The 23552-nt window shown below is 35.3% G+C and overlaps 1 long non-coding RNA gene across 3 annotated transcripts in view; it reads right to left on the bottom strand.

Annotated features, from left to right (window-relative positions):
• Positions 1-1647: 1647 nt before the first annotated feature.
• Positions 1648-23552, bottom strand: part of LOC132367784 (uncharacterized) — a 1019157-nt gene continuing 997252 nt past the window's right edge. For all 3 annotated transcript variants that reach the window (XR_009503855.1, XR_009503857.1, XR_009503856.1), the window contains 2 exons: positions 3548-3640; positions 1648-1726 (listed from right to left, as the gene is read on the bottom strand). This is a non-coding gene — a long non-coding RNA (uncharacterized LOC132367784). The remainder of the gene's footprint in view (positions 1727-3547; positions 3641-23552) is intronic.

Below are 23552 nucleotides of genomic sequence, written 5' to 3'. Positions count from 1 at the left end.
GGAGAACTTCTGTGGTATAATTAGTTTCTAGTTTGTGGGTGGCCCACCCACAGGTATTGCGCCCCTCCTGCTGTATCTATCTTTGTGTGTGTCTTCTTCTTTGTCTTTGAATGTAGGGTATCTTTATTGGTAGGTTCCAGCACTTTTTTGTCGATGGTTGTTCAGCAGTTAGTTAGTTGTGATTTTGGTATTTTCGTAAGAACAGATGAGTTCATGTCCTCTACTCCACCATCTTGTCTCCTCTGTCCAAACTATACACTTCTAAATAACCCATGGGTCAAATAAGAATTCATACAAGGAATTTTAAAATATTTTTAAGTGATTGAGAATAAAAATACAACATCAAAAGTTACAGAATGCAGCTAAAGAAGTACTTAGCAAGAAATTTATAGCTTTTAATCTTTATATGAGAAAAGAAAAAAGATCTAAGTTTCCACTATAAAAGCTCCAATAGAGCAAAGAAACCCAAAATGGTAAAAGAAAATAATAAAGAGCAGAAACCAACAAAATAGAAAACAAAAGTCATAGCCAGCATAATGCTATTACCATATACCCACAAAGACATTATAAAACAAAAGAAAATCACAAACCAAAATTCCTCAGGCATATCAGTGCAAAATTCCTTAACAACATATTAGCAATGAAGACATTAAGATCACATAATAAAGGGAGATTTGAATGCTAAGAATACATGTAGCTAAGGAATAGATGGTGATTTAAAGTAACTCCATTGTCCTCTTTTCTAATGGATCCTAGGACAGTGGAGAGTATCTGTGGTAGAAAGGTTGATGTGTTTCCACAAGCTATTAAAATAGTGATTGTGAAAAATGAAATATTGGATATATTCTTAATGGGAGGCATTTAATGTGGGAAATTGGAAACTAGAAATTTTGAGGTTCTAGAGGAAAGCCTAGAGGAGAATCAGGGAAATTGTGATTGATAGGGTTTGTTGTAAGGTCATAATTAAATAAAAATTCTGCTAGATTTTCTTCTAGTGGGTCCAGCCTTGCTTACCTGAAGTCAGATATTCAAGAAACTAAATTTGAAGCTTTCTTACGGACAGGATATATGTTTTAACCAAAGCACACAGACTAGCATGAAGTAAGCATTTAAATAGATACATAGTAAACAGAAGAGCATCACTGATATTTGCTTGAATTTTTCCCACATTATGACTTTCAGGAACCTGAGCACATGAAAGAATGTAACCTAAAGTGGATATTTCAAAGTACAGATCTTCATCAACTTAGGATGGGGTTACAATGAACCCATCCTAAGTTAAAAATATCAGAAGTCAAAAATGCAGTTAATACACCTAGCCCAGCAAACATTGCAGCTTAGCTTAGCCTATCTTAAACATGCTCAGAACACTTACATTAGCCTACATGGGGTAAAAATCACCTAACACACACAGCCTATTTTATCCTAGTGTTAAATAGATCATGGAATTTATTGAATACTATACTGAAAGTTAAAAACAGAATGGTTGTGCTGGTACAGAATGGCTGTAAGTGTGTTAGTAGTTTTCACCCTCGTAATCTTGTTGCTGCTACTGCCCAGCATCACAAAGAGTATCATACCGGATATCATCAGTCCGGGAAAAGATCAAAATTCCAAATTTGAAGTACAGTTTCTGCTGAATGAGTATCACTTTTGCACTAAGGTAGAAAAAAATCATAAGTCAAACCATCATCAGTCAGGGGCCGTCTGTACTGGTGAAATTTATCTGAAAAGAAGAAGAGAGTAAATTAATACCTATAGGGAGTTTGGAATTGTACATTAAGTCCACATTTCTTTAAAACTTCAGGTTTTGTTTTAAGAGAACTTTCTATCAGTATATAAAGAGTAATGTTTTGATTTTATTTACAAGTTAAATTATTTAACTCTCTCCCCGCCAAATCTTCACGTAAAGTGCAGTTTTAAGATTGTGTGCCATTTTTATCTGTGGTATAGGGTACCTCCTGCTACTCTACCATGTGCTTCTAGGAGTGTTTATACATTGTTTGAGAAACATCTGACAAAGTATCAATATTTTAGGAAAGCAGAATAAAAGGAGAATATTAAAATTAGGGCTCTGCAATGGTATAACAAGCTGCTATGAGAATAAAGACCATGTGTTTTAGTACTTTTTCATCCACAGTGTAAGACACATGAGTTCTCAGTATGTGCACCTAATTGGAAGATGACTAATTGTTGTGTTTTTTTTTTTTTTTTTACCAGTTCTTCTCCTAACCCTTGTCCCAGTAGCTCACTGACATTTTTGTGCAAAGTTCACTTTAAGGTTAAACCTTCCCTTCAACACAGCCTTTCAATTTAAATGTTTTCTAAACTCACTAAACAAAAATGTTTAAACAGCAGGTACATATTTGGAAATGAAGGTGCTATTTACAGCATGTACATATGACATGAAATATACCCACTTTAAGGAAGAGAACACTGAAACAATGTTTTACTGTACTTTTTACTTTTTATTATAGTAAAATGTATAGTTAGTTCTTCGAGTAAATTATTGTGAGAATACAGATATTTCCATAAAACTCCACTGTAGTTTATTCATAGTTACAATTATAATAAATCTTTTCCAACTCAGCTATAATAACCTGATTGAGGCAAAAACTGAATTGCAGAAGAATGGCATCTGCAGCGTTGCCACAATTTTACTGCAACGTGTATAAGCAAAGTGTAATGATGCAGTAAAAATAAACTTAAAGAATTATGAGCCAGGTTTACAGATTAAGACATTAATTCTTTCAGTATCTGAGCAGTCAGTGGTAGTGTTAGTTATCTATGGCAATTCCTTACCATGGATTTACTAACGCCTAAACGTTTAGATTTCATTAAAGCCTATCCAGTGGGCAGGAATGCTGGACTAATTATTTAATACCCAACAGCAGGGCCTTTTTACGTTGTTAACAGGGTGTATTTGCAGTGCCCAGAAGGCTTGGGGTTATCACTCCAGAAAAGCTTGTTTCAACCTCCTGATTTCATTTGGTTCTCCTAAGGCCTCACTGGACCCCTGCGATTACCTTTTTCACAGCGTTTATCCCACTTCGTTGTAATTTCCTTGTTAGAAGCCTGACTCCTCCACCAGCCTGAGTTCAAGTCTGCTGTGTTCCTTTTGGTGTCACTCCCACAGTGCCAGCACATTAGGAAATGTGATCCATAAGGACAGAGCCAGCATTACGTCCATGGAACAAGTATATATTTGTTCCCATAGATACATCACCAGGGAGATTTTGGTGTTTGTGTGCAATGTTTTTAGACAGCTTTGGTCAGTCTACCTCGCCTAGGACCATATCTCCTCCTCCTAGGGCTGCTTTCTGTCCTCCAGCCCCATTCCCCACCCCAAGCCCCACTGAAGGAATAAACCCTTGGTAGAAAGAAGTCAACAGGAGAGAGAGGGATTATTTGCCCAGATTTTTAAGACTGATTTTTTAATCCCTGTATTAGCCAGAGTTCTCCAGAGAAACAGAACCAATTTCTCATCTATCTCTATCTATCTATCATTTATCTATTGAGAGAGGTTTATTATAAAAAATTGGCTCACGTGATTATGAAGACTGAGAAGTCCTGTGATCTGCCATCTGCAATTGGAGACCCAGAAGAGCTGATGGTGTAATTCCTGTCCAAGTTTGAAGGCCTGAGAAGCAGGAGAGGTGATAGTGTCAATTTCAGTCCAAGGGCAAGAGAAGATAAAATGAGATGTCCCATCTCAAGCAGGCAGGCAGGAATGGGACACGTCCTCCCTTATTCACTTTGCTGTCCACTTTACTGTGTTCACCAGTTCAAATGCTGATCTCATCCAGAAATGGCCTCTCAGACACACCTGTACATAATGTTTAATCTGGGCATTCTGTGACCCAGTATGTTGACATATTAAAAAAACCAACATAGTCCCACCTTGAGATCATACGTATTCCTGCCCCTGGGTTCAATCAAACATTTCCTCTTTTTAATGATTTGCCTGTTTGGCTTAATCAAAACTGGTTTTATTACAAGTCATGAAATATTTTAACTAACATACCATAACTTACGACTTTTAGTTTGAAGTGTCAGCAATGAATCAGCTGTATTTTTCAATCAAATGGTTCTTCCTCATTCATCTGTGTTGCTACCAGGTCATAGAGTAAGTGGGTTTATCATGGGCACTATTATAGCACAGTTAAATCTCAATCTGCAAAAAAGGGAGGTTGGGTGGGAGTCTCTGTTTAGTACCTTTCTTTCTTAATCTTTTTGTTATTTAACTTAAAATCACCTGTTTAAATAGCCAAACTTAACTTCAAGCCATAAAACAGGCACTCCTCAGAGTAGGAGCTTTAAAAAAATTACCTTCCTTTAGAGACAAGTTGGTATCTTAGCACTGAGCTTGTTTCAACGATTACGGTGAGGTCCCAAACCACATCTTAGGGAGCCCATTTTACTGCTGACTTCTGTGATTTGGGGGAGTACCCAGCAAAAAAAGCAAATGGTGATAGCCGATGTTTCGGAAATAAACTTAGGCGTTCACACGTAAATTCTACCCCTCACTAACTCCTAGGCTTGCTTTGATACCCTCACTCAGGATATTTCTTTATAAGTAGTTTACTGCTCATTCTGGTGTTTATGCTTTGTGATGACCTTTGCAGTGTGGCAAGAGGAAGGTTTTATGTCCATGCTCTCTTGTGAACAGCCTGGCATAATCAAAGAAAACTTAATGAATTGACAGCAGAGAGAAGGAATATGGGATTTGTGTTTTTTCATGATTTCACAGTTTATTTACGTAGACTCTCTTAAAGTTTTAGCCACCTTAGATGCATAGAGTACACGCAACTCATGTTATAAGTGAGGAAACTGAGGCCCAGAGCTCAACCCAAGATTAAACCTTGGTTAAAATCTATCACTGAACAGGTTGTAGAGGTCCTGATTTCCTGTCTAGTAATCTTTCTGCCTCACTGTGCTTATTTTTGGTATACCAATTAGGCAAAAAAACAATTTATTTATTAATAGGGAAAAATACTTGTGGTAGTATCCTTCCTAAAACAACCTATAAGTGACGCTAGTCATTTAAAACAGCAAGCAGAACCTGAGCCCTGACCCAAGACATCTAATTTCAGGCAAAACTAGCACACTGCCGTCACTCTTGACACTAACCAACCTGACTCCATTGGACATTTATGCACCCATTCAAAACAATAACAACAACAACAACAACAATAATAAACCCTAAATACCCTTATCAGTACAAATAACCTGCCGTCAAGTGACATAAGATTCTTTTCTTTTCTAGCGGTTCTCATCAAATTAATTCCTATCTATCTACTGTAAGTTAAAAAATTCAAAGCAGCAGTCTGACTAAAAACATGAAATATTCCAAGGTATTTCCAAACCCAGTCTACTTCTTATAATATTTAGTGCGTATCTTGTTTGTTTTGGGACTATTTTTGCCTTGAGTGTCAAGGAAAGAGATTTCTATTTGAATAGACAAGACATGAAGAAAATGTAAATTGTCCACATAGGAGGATGTTGTTATTGTTATTATTTGGAGTGACTTCACAAAGTAGACCAGAAGAGTTAGTTTGGGTATGGGTATGGCTGAAGCTTCCTAGGCTTTCTATTCTGGCCACTATTCTCCCACTCTTTTCAATCCATAGCTATGTGGCTATGGAATATCATTATTTACAACATATGCACATATAAGTCTTCTGGAGCTAGAACCATTTAGAAATAGGAAGGTTATGCAGAGAGTCCAGGGTCTCAGAGGCAGATGGTCCAGATCAAGTTCTAGCTCTGCCACCTTATCCATCTGATGAACTTGGGCAGTAAGACTTTAAAGCTTGACTAGGCACTATGTAAAATTCACAGTTGTGAAAATCAAATGAAATTGTCATGAAGGCACTTTATAAAAAGTAAAAATCACTAAACAAATGTCAGGTATAGGCCCCAGGAAACTTAACTGAGATCAACATGAGTAAATCTTTACTTTCACAGCAAAAAAGATCATTAAGATACTTCTTTTAAGTTCTATTTAATAAGACAAAATGCCAAGAGGGGAAAAAAAAATTTGGAGAGTCTGCTTAATAACAGACCATGATTAATCACTTTAATAAATGGGTTGATGTTGGCTATGCTACTGATCATCAAACCAATTTCAGTAATTCCATCAATGCAATAAAGATATTTCATCCAAATTTTCTGAGCCAGTGGTTGGCTTAGATTCAGATATGGAAATTTCTGCTTGTGTTTTTAAAATAAATTGTGTCTTGTGGCAGTAAAAGAAAAAAGATATCCTCAATTTTAATTATTACAGTGGTTTTTCTAATGGTTCTCAGATGCAGAATTTTTGTCCAAAGGAAACCTTAGTAGGAAGTGTCCTATATGTAGCAGTACATTTGTTTCAGTTGATGTTGGAAGGCTCCCCACCCAAGCTCCAATCTGCCCTCTTTGCTCTAGAAACACCTGAGGAATAGCCACATGACGCTCTTAGGAGCACAGTTTGAAAACCATTCGTTTATTGAAAACAAAGTACTTTGAAGTAATTTGAAATAAAGTTTAATCATGATGCAGTCTCACAACAATGCCAAATGTTACCTTTGGCACAATGAGATCCTGGATATATCTGTTGATTGACTAGCTCTATGGGTTCATATAAGCAAGCAATACAAATTATATTTTCTTTTCTCGAAGTTCTCATTGATTAGCATTAGCTTCTAAAAATTCTGACCTCAGTGATATTGGATATTTTTTAGTGGTACTGGCTACTTCTCACAATACACTTAGGGACTGACCAGATATCATGCTTATTAGTTTTTTGGTACAGCTTCCATTTACAATCAGTTTTCATTCACTTTGATAATTTGCCTAATGAAAATGCTGTACATTTTATAAAGATATATTCTCCCTACTTTATACACACAAAAAACTCTTGGTTTGAAATACTCCCTGGATGGAATTACAGAACAAAAATTTATATTTGAGCATATGTTTCAGAAACATTTTGACCCTATAGCTATTTAAAACTGGGAAATATTCCTAGCACTCTGATTTGATCCAACAAAATTGAAATCATGAGAATAAAGGGTAAACTCCTATTTCCACAGACTTTCATGCTTACAAGAAACAAAAAAAAGAGAGTGAGAACTTTAAGTGAATTACAACCACTGAGAGAGAATTATGAAGTTGCCCATAAAACTTTTCCTTATCAATTGCTTCTGGATAGAGCCTGATCTAGGCAGAATATGAAAGGAACCCTCTTTCTTCAGATGGTAGGATGTCCTTCTGAATCCAGGTTTTTCAGTAAGCCTTTGTGATCCTTATTCCCAGGAATTCATCAACCCAAGAAAGAACAGAGAAAATCATCAAGTGTTATCATGCAAGTTTCCTTATATTTCCATATCCATCTGAGCTTATTGGAACCTCTTAATTGATGAATGAGGACTTTATCAAGCCTGGCAGGAGTCGTTATGTTTCTGATTTTCCTTGAAATGTATCTGTCACGCAGCTCAAAATTGAATAGCCAGTTTGGGGCCTAACCAGAGATATGGCACTGACTTAAGACACTCTGAAGGGGATGAATGATTAATGCAGTTTATAGACAGGATAGCGCTGCTTCTGTCTCACATGCTTTTTGTATGTAATCTCCAGTGGTTCAAGTTCAGATGGATCTAATGAAAAAGGACTAGATGTTTTCCACCTTCCCTTCAGAGCATGCTGTACGATTTATCCACTGACAAAATGTGCTAATGAAATGTCACCTTGGACAGCTTGCTAAAGGATTGATGGGCTGAAAGTTTTGCACTTTAACTTTTGCAGGAAAAATGAATAAGTCCTCCAAACTCTGTATGATATAGAGATCTATTATGGTTTTCTAACTCAGGAAGTAGCTATGCCACTGATGGAATAGTGGATGGAGAAGAACACTGATGGGACAAAGTTTATAAATAAGGAAATTGAGGATGTGTGGCTGTATTATACCTCCATTCTAAATTATTGTCAAGTTACATGATTTTATGAAGGCACTTCCTTCTATATACCTTATACAATTGTTTTCAATCTATTAGTATATCAATGAGAAATAAAACCATCAGCCTCTGTAGACAGTTATCCTATTTCTTTATTTGTTCTTTGTCCCTTCATTACCAGAATCCCAACTATAAAACCTATCCTGAGAATGGTTTTAAACCTTTTAATTCCTTCCACTCACAAAAACTTCATAATCTGTGAGCAATGACCCCTGGAGACCATTAAAGAGAATTGAAAATGGCAGACAAAAAAGTCAGGATGTGGAAGAAAATAAAACTGTACATAATCAGAGAGACTGCTGATAGCAGTAAGAGAGCAAAATATACAAAGTGGACCAGCACTGAAATAAAATAATAAAATCAAAGATGCAAGTGAAAATTAAGCAAAAAAATGGGATGCAGAAAATAACTGAGTTATAAGCTATGTACATCTACACTGACCAAAATAAATAAAAATAAATAACCACACAGTGACTCAATATACACACACACACACACAAACACAAACATACACACACAGAAGCTTAAAGTGTATAGGCCTACGGAAAGTAAGTTAATGCCTCATTTTATCTAGAATGGTGAATGGAAGAGAGAAGAAGGATATTTTCTTACTCCTTAGTCCGAGGAGAAAAATCTGGTAGAATCTACCAAGGCAAGAAAATTATCTGTGATCTACTTTTTAAGTTCCATAATTGTTAAAATGAGAATGACAGTATTATTAGGGTAACACTAGCTGCTATAATAATTAAGTCCCCAAATTTCAGAGGCCTAATAGAATAGAAATTAGTTTTCCACATAGTATCAAACTTAAAACAGTGGGGAGTTAACATTATCCTCTGCTAAGATTGAGAGATCTTGATTCTTTCCATTTTGGGGCTTCACTGTTTTTAATATATAGTTCTCTCAAGGTTGTTTAATGTATAACTTCCAAGGAAAAGTAACCTGAGAGTCAGCGTATGAGGTGTTTATAAGGCAAACCCAGTAGAGAGCCACTACTCAGTAGACTATATGACTAATCCTAACTACAGGAGACTGGAAAATGTGGACTAGGTGAATGTCTGGAAAAAGGAGGAAACAAGACAAATAATCTGATAGCAGTTCCTTTCACTTTTGTTGGAAAAATCAAAGAATATAGTGCCTATATAATAAGCTGATTATCTCATAAGCATTTCTTTTTAATTTTACCTGTCCCTCTAATATTAAATGCCTCATAAGTATAATACTTCATTATTATTATTTGGTTCTAATTAGCATAGCTATTTTTGTAACCATTGTTGGGAGTGGGGGAAGACACAGCAAAAGGACAATTTACTTAATAAAATCGAAAACAAACAGATTATGCCCTTTTGATTATAAAATCACTGAAAAGGGAGGAGTTCTGAACTCACTGACCTTCATGGTCCTTTTGGAACTGAAAATATGTTTGTCCTTGATTTGTTAATATTCTGCCATATTTAATTCTCTCTTAACACATATTCTGTGTATTGCATCTCAGCATGATTTCTAATTTTTTATTATGCACATACTTGGATGGTAACGATGACATAAAAGCCGCTCAAAGGTATATTGAATATTTACACTTGTTTCGTTTTTAAATCCAAAAAGATAATCTGTTTTAAATGCATCCATGTCACATTGTAGTTGCCAAGTTTTCTGAAGCATGCTAAACTAAAATTTGATAAAAGTTACCAAATTGGTGATTAGAAATTCAAAGACAGGATTAATTTTGTTTAATAACTTATGTTTTATGCGCTAGATATTTTCAACTTTTCAAACTCATATGTTTTTACAATCTAAAAAATGAGGGCTGTCACTGTGGCCTATACAACGTTACCTTTCCCTATAATAGAAGTGTGATTAGTACACAGATACTGACTCAATTACTGATGTTTATGTAAGTTTTTGTGATTTTATAAATTATGATTGGTATTACTCTTAAATAAATATAAGTGGATGTAAAGATTATTGAAAACAGAGCAAGATTTGGAGTTAGCAAGACAAGTTTGAATCTTGTTTCTACTTTAGGTTGCATGCATTTGAGTGTTTCTTAGACTCCCAGGATTATTACTTTACTGTCAGACTTTGGTTGCTGAATTATGAGCCTCTTATAGATGAAGTTACTTGACCAAGGTATAGTTCCTACTGATAATAAAATACCCTTATCGAACAACACCTAATATGTACCAGAACAATTCTGCCTGGTGCTTTATCTAATCAGCTCATTTAAATTTATAATTATCTTATGAAGAAGGTAATGGTTCACTTAAGATAAGCAGTTAATATATAGCAGGGGATTCTAAAAAAGCTGAGAGGGCCAGAGTGAGACAAAAGAGAGGTATTAAATACAGAATAATAAACACCTAGCAGATTAAAGGTATCTCAGGAATTCCCAGCTAGAGTTTCCATCCACGCTATGTGGTTAGGAAAAGAAGCAGAAGTGCTGGTAAGATGCTAAGTGTAGGATAAAAGCAGGATTTGCTTTGAACCTTCCTGGACCGTGATCATGGAAATGCTGAATCTGGCAAATAGAGAGTGGTATATACTAGTAAAACAAACAATTATTCTTGAAGAAGTGTGTTTGTGGGAGGTTGCTGGAAAGGGGAGTGTGTAGGTGGATAGGGTTTTACTAAATTATCCACGTAAACCTACTTAGTTTTCGTTGTAGAGTGTTGGTAAAGGAAACTAGTGTCCATTCTACCTATTTCTTAGGTCAAGTTCCCTGGGAAGAGTCAAAATCAGACAAAGGGATTAGCCGAACTGTGATGCAGTTGCAACAAATTCCTCAGGCGATCTAGTTGGGATGGCCCCCAAATTGAGGCAAGGTGACAGGGCCTTTGTTCCTCAGTGGAGAGCAGTCACTGACTGCAGCCATCCCCCAGGGTGGGCGTGGCGGCAGTAGAGGATAATATTTTCTACAGCGGGTAGATTTCCTACTGTAAAAAAAGTCAAAAAAATCCTTAATCCAAATGAAAATTTCAGACATTTACCACAAAATAATCAAAAAGCAAGAGGAGAATTAAGTTATATAAAGGACCTGAGAAAATGGTAGGAAATAACTAAAGTCAATATTATTTAAGAAGACTCAGATGAAATATATTCAGATGATGATGGAAATAAAGTAGATCGCCTTGTTGTCAGATATTTGTAATACTATGTGAATTCGGGGATTGTTGAGTTTCTTACAATGAAATAAAAATATGTGGATTTGTAATTTCATGCATTTGGTGCATGAAGTATCCCAAGTTTGAGATAATCATTTCCCCTAAGCTCTTTTCCGTTTCAACAAAAATACAACCACCCAAGTCACTTTGGATACAAAATTTCTGAGAAGACAAAGATTTGCTGTGCTCCAGCCCCAGAAAGGAAATCAACTGAGCTGGAAAAGACGGACTCAAAGACTTGAGATGATCATAGAGAGTGAAGTAGCAACCAGGTTATGAAGGACTTTGTTAGGCAGAGAAAAGGTCTTGGATTTTGTTCAGTGGGGTGAGTGATAGAGCTGCTCAAATGGGTTTCTGAGAGCTGACCACTAAATTTTCATGAGTGAGTATTGTGAGCCTGTTTTTAAACATCATCCACATTCAAGGTTAAATTAGTTAAATTATTTAAATTTACAACTAAATGAATCATTTTGGAAACAAAGGCAATCAAAGCTCGCCACTTCCTAAATTATTTTGCTATAGTTTTCTATTATCACAATAGACATTTTACAACTATTGTATCTATATGGTGGACATGCAATGCAATGGAGTGCTACTGCACACCTCTTTCCAGCTCCACATTCAGTGACATCACATGACGATGCTAGCTTGAAATTGGTGGGAGTTGAGTTTTGAAACAAAGGAAATCATTAAACTAATCACTACAAAATAGAGATTTTTTTTCATCCCCAGAGAGCTGGTTGCTTAACATTTATCAACAATTAATCTAACTGAAATAAGAAGAAAATAAAGATTTTAAAAATATCTAATTAATTGAAATAAGAAAATTAATTTTAGCAAGACAGTGGCATAATTAAACTTTGTTTTGTTTGCTTTTTTTTTTGGTTTTATGTTTAAGATAACTGGCTATTGTGTAGAGAAAAGACAAGAGAAGCAAGGAGAAAGTTAGGAGGTTAGTGGGATTTTATTATAGTCACGTATGCTGGTCTCAATGAAGAAAAGAGAATGAATTAGAAATAGGACAAATATTGTTTTATCAGACTTGAGGAACAGGGAAGGATCCAGGATGACTGAAATATTCTGGCTTGAACAGTGTGTTCCTGATGGTGCAATTTACTGTGACCATTAAAAACTAGAGGAAGAAGGAGTAACATAGAGCTGGTGACAGGAGTGAAGGAAGAAACAGTGCAGTTTTGAACATGCTAAATTTGAGGTGCATTTTAAATACCCAACTTACATAGCCTGGAGCATCATGCCAGGGAGTTAAAGGAACATCAAAAGCATTGAGAGCCTTGGGACTGCATGAGATCACCAAGGAAAGAGGGTGACAAAAGAGTAAACATCCTACATCGATGTCTTTATGACTCTGACACCTCACATTTCTGCTTTTCACTTGATGTTGACAGAATGTCTTAAAGCATTCCTACTTTTTAAATCCTCCATGGACAAAATAAAGCAAGGCCTAAATTCTATGGTCTCTGTTTTACCTTGGTGAGTTTTAGCCATATCCTACCTAGCTAACTCTCTTCCTTTCAATCCTGGCTTATTTCAAAAGTCCTCAGTATTACAAGAATTTTCCCTAATGGGTGTGTAGCTGCAAAGAGAGGTAACTCAGTGATCCAAAGACAAAACCACTGACAAATTATGTATAGACAAGAAGATGAGATAACAAACCACCTTGATGACAATCATGATGATTATTCTTTTAAGAAGTTTCTCCTTTATAGAATAACCTCTTTAGGATTCCAGAATCATTGTCACCTGTAACTGATTCCCTTGATTCCAGTTGTTCTCTCAGCAAGTATCCTAGCCTGTGCCAGTTCCTTGGAAAATACATGCATAAAAGCCCAAGCATTAGGCAAACTTCCCTTGCATTAAGACCTAACCATCCCTGCCAGAAGTCAGTAATAATCTGACATATACTACAGATTTCAATTGTACAGAGAACATATTGTAAAATATATATTTCCATATTCTAATATTTGCAAATATTGAGATATACATCTTTAAATTTTATGACTATCACAGACACAAATGTCCAGATGTTAATATTCAAAACAGATCCAAAGCATCATACCTATACCAGAGTCCTCAATGTGTGACCAAGTCATGGAAGCAGCTTGAACATCAGCTAATGAAATTTGCTCTTTGAAGCAAATATAGAACTTATTGTTTGCAAAGGTGAACATCTGGAAAGATCTATGTATCCTCCATATAACCAACCTGTTTGGTTTTGAATGCTAAGTTCTTACTAAAATTCTAAGTCTGTACAATACTACAAAGCTTCAGTAATCAAAACAGTGTTGTGCTGGCACAAACACAGACATATGGATCAATGGAACAGAATAAAGAGCCCAGAAATAAACCCACACACCTACGGTCAATTACTCTTTGACAAAGGAGACAAGAATATACAATGGAGAAAAAGACAGTATCTTCAGCAAGTGGTGCCTGGAAAGTTGGACAGCCGCATGTAAATCAATGAAATTAGAACACACCCTCATACCATGCACAAAAATAAACTCAGAATGGCTTAAAGACTTAAACATAAGACATGACACCCTAAAACTCCTAGAAGAGATCATACGCAAAACATTCTCTGACATAAATCATACCAATGTTTTCTTAGGTCAGTCGTCTCCCAAGGCAATAGAAATAAAAACAAAAATAAACAAATGGGACCTAACCAAACTTACAAGCTTTTGCACAGCAAAGGAAACCATAAACAAAACAAAAAAACCTACGGAATGGGAGAAAATATTTGCAAACGATGCAAACGACAAGGGCTTAATTTCCAAAATATACAAACAAACAGCTCATATAACTCAACAACAAAAAAATCAACCCAGTTGAAAAATGGACAGAAGACCTAGACATTTCTCCAAAGAAGAAATACAGATGGCCAATAGGCCCATGAAAAGAGCTCAACATCACTAATTATTAGAGAAATGCAAATCAAAAATACAATGAGGTACCACCTCACACCAGTCAGAATGGCCATCATTAAAAAGTCTACAAATAACAAACAAACACTGGAGAGGATATGGAGAAAAGGGAACCCTCCACTGTCGGTGGGAATGTAAGTTGGTGCAGCCACTATGGAAAATAGTATGGTGGTTCCTCAAAAAACTAAAAATAGAATTACTATATGATCCAGCAATCCCACTCCTGAGCATATATCTGGACAAAACCATAATTCAAAAAGATACATGCACCCCTATGTTCATAGCAGCACTATTCACAATAGCCAAGACATGGAAACAACCTAAATGTCCATCAACAAATGAATGGATAAATAAGATGTGTACATATATACAATGGAATATTACTCATATATACATATGTACATATACATATACATGTGTACATATATACAATGTGTACATGTGTACATATATACAATGGAATATTACTCAGCCATAAAAAAGAACAAATAATGCCATTCGCAGCAACATGGATGCAATTAGGGATTATCATACTAAGTGGGTAAGTCAGAAAGAGGAAGACAAATACCATATGCTATCACTTATATGTGAAATCTAAAATATTTCACAAATGAATCTAGCTATGAAACAGAAACAGACTCACTGACATAGAGAACAGAGTTGTAGTTTCCAAGGAGGAGGGGAAGTGGGGGAGACATGGACTGGGAGTTTGGGGTTAGTAGATGCAAACTTTTACATATAGAATGGATAAAAAACAAGGTCTTGCTGTTTAGCACATGGAACTATATTCAATATCCTGAGATAAACCATAATGGAAAAGAATATTCAATAAAATGTGTATAGGGCTTCCCTGGTGGCGCAGTGGTTGAGAGTCTGCCTGCCAATGCAGGGGACACGGGTTCGAGCCCTGGTCTGGGAGGATCCCACATGCCACGGAGCAACTGGGCCCGTGAGCCACAACTACTGAGCCTGCGCATCTGGAGCCTGTGCTCCGCAACAAGAGAGGCCGCGATAGTGAGAGGCCCGCGCACCGCGATGAAGAGTGGCCCCCACTTGCTGCAACTAGAGAAAGCCCTCGCACAGAAACGAAGACCCAACACAGCCATAAATAAATAAATAAAATCAAAAAAAAAAATGTGTATATATATCTGAATCACTTTGCTGTACAGCAGAAATCAACAAAACATTGTAAATCAACTATATTTCAATTAAAAAAATAAAATTCTAAGTCTGTAAGGTAAAGTCCTTATAAACTAAGAGGTTAAACCTTAAATCAGTTTTCCAAGCCATATATGCCTATATGGAAATGTGCTATCTACCAACTAATTTTTTATTATTATTATTTTAGCCAAGAAACAGAGCTAAGCCCAATATTCCCAAATGCATCTACTATATACCATATATTAGGTATCTCCCAACACTTCATTTTAACAAATGCTGATTTATATGCTAGCATTCCTTTCACTATGCTTTGAATTGTGACAATCTTCTGCATTTTACTGAGATTGTATGTACCTGCTTTGATAGCTATTCTTTTCCTTTGAATATAATAATTCATCAGAAAATTTCCTATATTATTAATTTTTATTTCTATACCTTTTCTTTAACTTTTTGGATGTTCATATATCCAAAAATAGGTAGCACAACTTAATAAGGTGTATCTTTGTAAATCACCACTTAAATCTCAAAAATAATCATAATTGATTAACTGGGAAAAAGAAAATAAAAGACATTCCAAACACTCAAAAGCTTTCAATGACATGCCTTGAGTTTTCAATGAATTTTGATATAAAAACTGAAAAGAGCTGAATTTTTCTATGTAATGAAATGAATTTTTTTTCTAAGCTTCTGAACTTCCCATCCCTGAAAATAAAGCCTTGGTTAGCATCTGCCAAAGGAACTTTGGAGGACATTTCTTCACTGGTTGGAGAGAGTCTACTTTTTCATCTCTATTTATCAGTGTACAGATAAGGAAAAACTTAACCAGTTCACTTCTGTATTTCCTTTAATATTTTCTTTGGAAGGGAAAGAGGCAAGAAACCTCATCCTATGAGATCCAGTGTACTTAATGGAGATGAACTACAAATTTTGCTCTGAGCTTTCTGGCAGCAAACATGAAAAAGCAGCATAACACAAAGTCTAACATGATTTATAAGTTCCATAATTCCATGGACCAACCCATTAGATAAAAATAAATTATATGTATATAACTTATTTATATATAATATAAATTTATAAATATATAAAATATATTATAAATATATATTTAAATATATATTGTAAATATATTATAAATATATATTTTAAAGTATTTTGTAAATCTATATTTAAATATATATTGTAAATATATATTATATATATATATATATGCATTCCTGCCTCAAGACACTGAGAGAAATTTTTTCCAAGTGTCTTTAATTAGAGACAGAAGTATAAGTTAAAAAATATTGTATTCAAAATGTCTTCATAGTAAATATCAAAAAAATTCCAAGGGTTGCTCCTAAAGCAATATTAAGTCTAGAAAGGTAAAGCACTAAGACATTTTCATAATTTGTTAAGGAAAGGTTTGAGTATCAGTTGTTCAAATTTCCAGATTTTATGAAATATTTTAGACAAAAGAAGACCATAAATGTTTAACTGTACTCAGTCTGATTTTTATTCTGTATATTTTAGTGTAAATATAAAGAATCTTTTAATTTGGAGATAATGAAAACTTTCTGTATAGTTTGTTCAATTCCCTTAACTTTTCTCTACCCTTGCTTTACCTCCAGTCTATAAAATCAAACAAAACATTTTTCATTATATTTGTGCTTTATTGACCTGTGCTTTGAGTGTTTGGATATGCAAGAGAATGCAGCAATGAGATTGCTGCATGGAGAGTCCAATTCAGTCTTTAAAATATTTGAAACTATTTAAAGAGTAAACAGGAAGAGTCTGTGGCAGTAACATCACATTTCAGCGTTGTTGCTCAGAATGAAGAAAAGCTGGGAGTTCTGCCGAGTCAACAGTCACAACAGAGAAGGAAGCACTGAGCCTGAGTTAGTACTAGCTTTAGAATTCTGTTATTTAATATTCACTAAGGTATCCCAAAATGTCAGGTCCTGCTCTTTAAACTTTTATTGTGCATCTGTGCATTTTCTGCCCTTTTAAAACCCTGATTCACTAACTTTTTAAGCCAATGGTGAAAATATTTGTAGTTTCCACTGAGACATATTGGGGAAAAAATGGCATTTAATTTAATAATAATTAGATGAAGAATATTTCATAGTTAGAATCAAAAGGAAATTCTGGGAACTTTTCTAAAGGAGTAGACACACAATGAGTTGGAGAACCAGGAAAGCCGGTGGTGTAATTCAGTCTAAGTCTGAAGAGCTGAGAAGCAGGAGCTCCTATGTTTGGAGGCAGGAGAAGATGGATGACATCCCAGCTCAAGGAAAAAGAGAGGGGATTCGCCCTTCCTTCTTTCATTTTTTTTTTTTTTTCCATTCAGGCCCTCAACAGACTGATGCTACCACCCACATTGGTGAGGGCAGATCTTCTTTATTCAGTCTACTAAATCAAATGGTACTCTCTTCTGGAAATACCCTCACAAACACACCCAGAAATAAAGTATCATCTGGGCATCCCTTAGCCCAGTCAAGCTGACATAAAATTAACCATCACAGGAAGGGCGCATGTAAATTGAAGATGGTTAACTGATGCTTTGACTTTCCTGTGATCCATGGTAAAACTTGGGAAGTGGTGCTCCCTTAGATAGTAGGTTGCCTATCAGATTATTAACTACTCTATTCAACTAAATTAAAAATCATTATTGAATTTTGCAGACCTGAGTAAGCCTCTCAAACAATGGTTATGCCATTATATAAAAAGTGATGAAATTAAACATTTTAGAGTTTTTATAGTGATTTATTTGATTTCTTAGGCCTTTTGTTTTGTGCTCTACTTATTTCTACTTATTTAAATCTCTCCCTTCAGTGATAATACAGTTATCTTATTTACTCAAAAACAAAACAAACAAAAAACCCAAGGTAGTAGAAATATTGAAAACCAGAAACTGTATTAGAAATAATAGGAAGGTTTATCAAGTACAAGCATAAGCACATATATAATTGTTAAAGATCTATTTTTATCCAACTAATAATTGCTTTCCATGTCAAACTAATATTAAAAAAAATAATTTTGGGGAAAAGAGCACAGATAGGTAATATCCATTTAGTAAATAGAATCAATATGGCCTTCCTGTGAGAAATTCCTTAGTTATATGATTTAAAACAAAACTAAACTAAAACTTAAACAAATCAAAAATTAAGTAAATTAAAAAAAACTATAAGAGGGAGAAGAGGCGTGTCAACACTGGTACAGTGTCTTAATTCAGTAGTAGGTAAGCTATAGCACATGGGCCAAGGTTGACCCACCACCTCTTTTTGTACAGCTATGGAGCTGCAAATGGCTTTTATATTTTTAAATGGTTGCAAAAATATAAAAAACCTAAATATTTCATGATGTGAAAAATAGATAAAATTTAAATTTCAGTGTTCATAAAGCTTTTTTGGAACACAGCCACAGCTCATTCATTTACGTATGGTCCATGGTTTCTAGGCTGCCACAACAGTGGAATTGAGAAGCTGCGATAGAGTGTATATGTCCCACAAAGCAGGATATATATACTGACTGGGCCTTTGCAGGAGAAATTTGTCTATTCCTATTTTAATTCATAGACTTGCTAATTATTACCTGTTTGAAGAATATTAATGGGTATGTGTTTATATCACATTAGTAAAGTTATGGTAAAATATTTAATACCTATTACATATATATAATATGCATGGCATATAGTATAAACATGAGTATATATATCTTTTTAGTCCTTACTAATTGTCGTGTACTGTGCACATTACATGCCTATCTCATTTAGTTCTCCCAGGCAATATATGCAATATTTGAGTTATTTCACTTAACCCCTGAAATAGTCATGCAAGGATGTGCTAGAGTTAAACCCATTTAACAAATGCAAATACTGAAATTCACCTAGACTATCTGGTTTCCAGAGTCAAACGTCTGGAACTCAAGCCCCATTTAATCTAACTCCAAATTTCATACTCTTATTCACTGCTACAACTTTATGTTTAGTTAGTTACATATTTATATAAATTAAAATTTATACACAAACGCTAAGACATCAAAGTCTAAAGCAATTATGCAGCATATTTATTTTAATTTCAATTGAAATATATCTTTTGCTGTTTCAAGAAGATCTTAAGGACAGCAATAAATAATGTACTTAATGTTGCCAGATAGAGCCTACTAATGCAGACAAAGGCAGTTTCATAGAGGGCCAATATATTTTTATCTTTTTCTCCTGGAATATTTTCTATCTAAGCAGAGTGAGTAGCCACAGAGAATATCACTCATTCTATGAACCTCCAGGGAATAGTCCTAAAAACACTTGTGAGATAGTAGATGAAAATTGAAGGAGGAAGGGAACCGAGGGAATAGTAAGCAGAGGAAAACTGGCCATCTGCTTACCAGTTTGAAATTAGTCCAGTTTTTCTCCAGCTAAATTCATACAAATTAAGTTCAAATAATTAAATTGTACCAAGTGGAGATTCATAACCTTCCTAATTCTGTGAATCAGGAATTAATTATTGGTGGGAATATTCATCAAGACTGTCCTGACCCACAAAAGGCTCTTCTCCAGCCATTCTTTTAAATATGTTCCTAGGGGGGAAAACGTCTCATTCTGGATCTTGGGTTGTAACTGACTCAGAATAGAATTAGAATATCTGAAGAGATTCTAATAAAAATTTAACCTGTAAAACCATACATTATTTGAGACTAAAACACTTTGTGACAAATTTACTAAAGTGAATTATATTTTTAAAGGGAAAAGGGAGACACCAGTTGAAGAAAAAAATAATGTTCTATGTATAAATATAAGATGTAAAGTGTCCATTTTTTTCCTTGATGAATGATATTTAACTTAGTACAAAGAAACTAAAATTTAAGAAATTTCTACATATGCCAGTAACCTTGTTAGATGTTTCACTTATCCTATTTTGTATAATTCCTACAGCAGCCCTGTGAAACATACATTTTTCTCTCATTTAAAAATTTATCTGAGAAAAGACAAAACAAAAGTAGCTGTTGTAGAGTGAGTCCTTGCTCATGTTCATTGTTCAGTTCCTTTTCCCCTTATCCACACTGGATAGAGTATTCCTCCTTTCCCCTTGACTTTAGGCGTGGCCATGTAAATTGCTTTGGCAAGTGGAATACTGTATTAGTGAACTGATGACACAGGAGGCTTAAAATATGCTTGAGTTTTTGGCTTTCTCTTTTGTGCTTCTGCCCTTGTCATGAGAAGTTTTCCCTGGCATCTTAATACCCTTCAGCTGAGCCCACAAGCTGACCCAAGCTGACCCAAAGACCATGGGCAAGAAAAACACTTAATGCTGTATGCCACAGATTTTTATGTAGGAAAATATGACTATGAAAAATTGGCGATGGGATGATACCATAAACAAAACAAAACAAAACACACAAATGGGAAAAACTAAAATATGTGCTGTTTTATTTGGAATTAGGTGGGAGGCAGCAAAGAGACTCTTACGGGAAGCTGGAAGAATGAGCCCTGTAATAGTGGCAAGACTTTCGGTAAAATTTTAGTTACAGTTATTTAAAAGAGAGAAAATAAAATTTTGAGGCAAAATGTTGAATGTATGAGTTACTTGCTTAAGATACTACAAGAAAGTGATGAGCTGATTAAAGAACAAAATAAAACAAAAACTAGCCAGTTGGCAAGCAAAACTTAGAATAGAGAGCTCAAAGATTGCATGGCTGGAGAAGGGAACTGTCGGTCTTCAAATCAAAGGTGTATCCTAACCAAGATGGCCTTAATCTTCCCCTCAGCTTCACTAAACTTTAGGGAGCTTTCTTCTGATGGTAGGTCCCCTGCCTCCCTTATTTTAGGGCGTTTACTTCAGAAAACTTTCTATTGTAAACTCTTTCTCTGCCCTTTTGAGAGGTAAATATTCTCCCAGCCTCTTGCCAGTTTTACAATACAAAAAGGGTTTTCTTATGTAAAGCAACTATACTCCAATAAAGATGTTAAAATTAATTAATTAATTAATTAATTAATTATTTAATTTTAAAAAATAGCATTTTCTCTACCTAAATTAGGGTGAACCATGGAAGAAACTTAAATAAGTCCATTGCATTTTTTAAAAAAGTTATTATGAAAATAATATATATTTGATTTTATTCAGTAAATGTGTACCTAAAGACACCACTAAATTGAATTTTTGTAAGCCTAATAAAAATGTAAATGCATTAGAAAAAAAAAAAAAAGACCTGGGAGCCACTCCTTTGAAATACAGTCATCAAGAATAAGAGTGCTCCTACCTCCCAGTCCCTGTGGAAAGGTAGGATAGTGTCTTCAAGGGGCATCAGTTAGCAAACACAGATGGCCTAATCATAGAGAAAAACATCTGCAAACTCAGGAACAACTCAATGTGATGGCACATCCCACTTCCCACTGACCAATCTCCTTCCTTAATGTTCTGTAGTCCTTTTCCACTAGATCACTCACCTCAGCACTTAAAAATACATTCACCTTGAGTTCAGTCTCTTTCCTCTGCTGCAGTAATCTTAACTAAGGCTTCCTGGTTTTTTTAACTTTGTCCAGTGTAATCTTTCTTTGACAGTCCATTGAAGAACAGCCTCAGATAAAGGACAATTACTCTGAGCATTACAGTAAGACGTGATCTCAGAGCAAAGACTAAATCAAGCCTGTGGCTGTGACATTCTTTGTTAAAACCTCTGAAAGGAGTAAGAGACATCTAGTAGATCTTCTAAGCCAGCAAGACTCCTAGGAAATGTAGGGTCATAAGCCCATAGAATCCTGATGTATACAAACCTCTAGTAACTAAGGAGAGAGAAAGAGGTATTTTGTAAAACTATTTTAGAGGTGCCATTTGGCACATGGATTTGACCGGAATCAAATACATAGAAATTCAGAATGTTTCAAGAGAGTTGTACTAGCAAAGGCACCTCCTGCCTGCACTAAAAGAATATGAGGATTTTTGAGATATTAAAAGACATTCAACAGGAAGCTGACCAAGAAATCTGCTCGATGCCCTTTTCAAAAATGGCCAAGGAGAATGATGCAAAGGAGAAAATCCCAGAGAGTGGAGTCAAGAGCTAGAGAGAACAATTGACTGAAGCTTAGTCAAGGTACATTTCCTATCCCCAGGGTACAGGATTCTGGCAATATTTGCTCGTTAGGATCTCAGAATTGCTGTAGACTCATAACTGCTATTTGCCTCCTCTTCTTCCCATTTCGAGTTAGGGGTGTTTATTGGGTTATCCTGCCCTTTTCTACCATCACATGTTGGGTGCATGGGACGGGAGGGGTGCAGACAATTTATCTAGCTCTCCAGATCCACAGGCACTGCATCTGGACCTGGTTGAGCCTGAAAAATGTAAAATGTATGCCATGTAAAAATGGGACTATGGGGATGTTTTGAAGAGGAATTTAGTGTTTTTCACATGGGGAAATGGAGTGAATGGATATTTGTGACCAAAAGGAAGCTGGAGTTGTAGCAGCAATAAAGACATCCCACTCCAATCTCCTGATTATGGGGAGGGTGAATGTGATGCTGGATTATATGCAGATGACTATGAAATGACAAGTGGTCTGTTTGAAATGGGTTGATGACCTTCGGGTGACATCTGTCCCAGTCAGAGGAGCTCAGGGGTATTGAGGAAGTTCCAGTTTTACATATGTATCTCTTAATAGCATCTAAACTTTAAAAACTTTAACTTTTACTCACTAAGTAACAAAATCCTCAAGAGAGATAAAGTAAATATTTAAATGTTAATTATTAATAAATGATTAAACATGTTATTCTACTTGCATGACAACATGTTTTAATTAGGTTGAAATTGCATACTAATTGGTAAATCTAAGTTGAGTAGCGTCTCCTTGGAAGTGTACATTTACTTTTACATAGTGTTTTAGATAGTTTTATCTATTTGCATGTTTGAAGGAACTTGTGTTAAAATCTGATCTTAATATTGTACATATGATCACCACAACTGGTTAATACCTGTAAGGGAAAGAGTACCGAATTTGGAATGAGATGTGCTACTTACCACCTGTATGGCCTGGAACATGCATTTAACTTCCCTGAACATCAGTATCATTTTCTATAAAATGGGGCTGATATTAAATGTATTGTAGAGTTAGTGTGAAATTGATTGCTGCTATAGTATATGCATAGTTTCTATTGAACAGTAAGCTCTCAGAGATTTAATTTCATACCTGTCCCCCTGTGAACAGCCACACAGTTTTTCCTCAATGCATAAGAAATTGTTTATCTGACATGAAATACAAAGTTGGAATTTTTAAATGAATCTGTGGGCTTAGGACACAAAATACTCAACTCCATTCA

Source organism: Balaenoptera ricei, chromosome 6 (assembly GCF_028023285.1).
Source record: "Balaenoptera ricei isolate mBalRic1 chromosome 6, mBalRic1.hap2, whole genome shotgun sequence".
Taxonomy (NCBI): Eukaryota; Metazoa; Chordata; class Mammalia; order Artiodactyla; family Balaenopteridae; genus Balaenoptera; species Balaenoptera ricei.
Note: the sequence above shows the minus strand (reverse complement) of the source record. Positions and strands in the feature narration are given on the sequence as shown.